Source organism: Peromyscus leucopus, chromosome 5 (genome assembly GCF_004664715.2).
Source record: "Peromyscus leucopus breed LL Stock chromosome 5, UCI_PerLeu_2.1, whole genome shotgun sequence".
Classification (NCBI taxonomy): Eukaryota; Metazoa; Chordata; class Mammalia; order Rodentia; family Cricetidae; genus Peromyscus; species Peromyscus leucopus.
Window position 1 is genome coordinate 63,731,115 of NC_051067.1, and position 2,806 is coordinate 63,733,920.

The following is a 2,806-nucleotide window of genomic DNA, read 5'->3' on the forward strand; positions in this document are numbered from 1 at the left end:
GACGCAAGTGCCTCCTGTCTGTGTTTTTTTCTTCATAATACATTTGGGAGAATACAGTAGCACCTGAGCTCCTTAGCGTTAGACTTCTGAACATCGCTTTATTGTTGATGAACATGGAGTTTCCTGTGAATGGTCGGGAGAGAGGGCACAAACACAGTCACCAGGTACCACTCCAGGGCTCTGGAACCAGAGGGAGAGGGTTATAAAGATACCTTTTTATCTTTAAATTTGAGTTTGCGTTTTGAGCAATGTAACTTTTTTTTGACTCTCAGTTTGAAAAAGTGATTTGCAAAAGATAGAGAGAGAGAGAGAGAGAGAGAGAGAGAGAGAGAGAGAGAGAGAGAGAGAGAGAGAGAGAGAGAGGAGAAGCGAGAAGCTTTAGGATATGGGGGATTCCTGACACAGCAGAGGTCAGTAGAGATTGGTGTGTCACTCCAAGGAGTTTTAGCTCTGTGATAATGTTGAAGGATGCTCTTTCCCAGTGGAGATGAAGCCATGCTCTGGTAATCGGGTTATTGTGCTGGTGAAACCGTACTGAGGCTGCACATGTACTTGAACTGAAAGGTGGTGGTGGGGGGGCAGCCACAGGAAAGGATTTGATGTGATTGAATGTGTACCAAAGAGAGAGTAAGCATCAGATCCCCCAGTTTTTAATTTGGGGGACTGGATGACTAGTGAGTGATGCTTCTGATATGGGAACCACTGGGAAGCGAACAAGTCTCGGGACGAAGAGCAGCCTTCTAGATACCAAATTCTGTACTGAATACTCCAGGCAATTGGGAAGCCAGTTTGGGGTTTGAGGTACAAATCTCTGTATCATCAGCAAGTAAATCCTACCTCAAAGAGAGGCGGGATTATTGCAGAGGGAGATCATGGACCCAGCACGGCCCACTTGGAAATGCAAGGCCTGGGTGAGCCGAAGGCTCTTCCCTACCTGTAAGTAAGCACTTCAGATGCATCCCTTCCTTCCGCTGACCCTGGGCTGGAGATCTTCAGCAGCTCTGAAGCAGTTCTCTGCCTTTTTCACAGTTCTGGGGGATGGAACCCAGGGCCTTGTGCGTGCTAGGTAAGAGTTCTGCCACAGAGCTCTACACTCCAATCCCCAAACTTCTGGAGTCTAGGAGTCTCTTGATGGACCCACAGATGCCTTGATTCATCTGGGGCAGCACTAGACCTGTGAGGCCAGCTAATCCAGGGCCACCGTCTCGCCCTCTCGTGCTGCATGATGCCTTTCCCACGTGTATTGCTTTGCCACCACATTCCCTCTAAGCTTTTCTTCTTGTCAACCTGTCCTTCCTGAGGGCTCCCTTGAAGAGGTCCTCAGAACCCCATTCCAGGGAGCCACCTCCCTAATATCCTCAGGTTCTGCTGGCTCCATCTGAAATGGAGTTCCTCTGGCTTGTACTACCATGCTAAGACTTACTAAAAATAAGCCTTGACCAGCTACCCTATAAAAGTTACATCTGGCAGGTGCAGTGAGTTGGCTGTGTCCTCCCATTCTCAAAGAGATGTTCAAGTCCCACCACACTTGCACAGTGCATGTGAACACACCACACTTGCACAGTGCATGTGAACATACCACACTTGCACAGTGCATGTGAACACACCACACTTGCACAGTGCATGTGAACACACACACTTGCACAGTGCATGTGAACACACCACACTTGCACAGTGCATGTGAACACACCACACTTGCACAGTGCATGTGAACACACCACACTTGCACAGTGCATGTGAACACACACACTTGCACAGTGCATGTGAACACACCACACTTGCACAGTGCATGTGAACACACACACTTGCACAGTGCATGTGAACACACCACACTTGCACAGTGCATGTGAACACACTATACTTGCACAGTGCATGTGAACACACCACACTTGCACAGTGCATGTGAACACACACACTTGCACAGTGCATGTGAATGTGGCCTCATTTAGAAGTAGGGCTAGCTGAAGTTTAGCTTACTAGTAGAGTGTGTGAGGCTCTGGGGTCCATCTCTAACATCGTCAAAAACAACAGTACTAAAGAACTCTTGGGGTTGGGGCTTTAGCTCAGTGGTAGAGCACTTGCCTAGCAAGCGCAAGGCCCTGGGTTCGATCCTCAGCTCCAGAAACAAAAAACCAAACTTCTGAGTGTCGGAAGTGTGCTTCATTGAATGAGGCAGGATTTTCGCTAACACCAGTAGAGCGTGCCTCTATGACTGGAGTTGATAGTAGTCACTGCCACATATATACAGGAAAAAAAAAAAAAAAAAGAACTCTTGTAGAAATGGAGTCTTTGCAAATGAAATCAAGTTAAAATGAATTGGGATAAATTCAGATGGGTCTTAAATCTAATGGCTGGCCAGGCCGTGGTGGCACACACCTTTGATCCCAGCACTCAGGAGGCAGGGGCAGGCAGATCTCTGTGAGTTCGAGGCCAGCTTGGTCTACAGAGTGAGTTCCAGGACAGGCTCCAAAGCTACAGAGAGACCCTGTCTCAGAAAAACAAACAAACAAAAAGCCTAATGGCTGGAAGTCTTCTAAAGAAAAGGGATCAGAATGGGGAGATGGGAGATGATTCTGTGGGAATAAGCGTTTGCTGTACAAGCCTAATAACCTGGGTTCCAATCCCCCATCCCATATAAAAGTCCACTTAACAGGCATAAAAACTGTAGTGCAGGTGTCTGTAGTCCTAGTGTGTGTATGGGGAGGAGGGAGGCAGCCAGCCTGGCTTGCACAGCAGTGAAGTGATCTTGTCTGAAATAAGGTAGAAAGTCAAGGGAGGGCTGGCACCTAAGGTTGTCCTCTAGTCC

General features: G+C 47.9%; 1 non-coding gene across 1 annotated transcript; it reads left to right on the forward strand.

The window, feature by feature from the left end:
• The first annotated feature begins 2,058 nt into the window (after nt 1-2,058).
• LOC114708855 lies at nt 2,059-2,242 on the forward strand. Its single transcript, XR_003736857.1, has one exon. It is a non-coding gene; the product is annotated as a small nucleolar RNA SNORA62/SNORA6 family (small nucleolar RNA).
• The last annotated feature ends 564 nt before the right edge of the window (nt 2,243-2,806 follow it).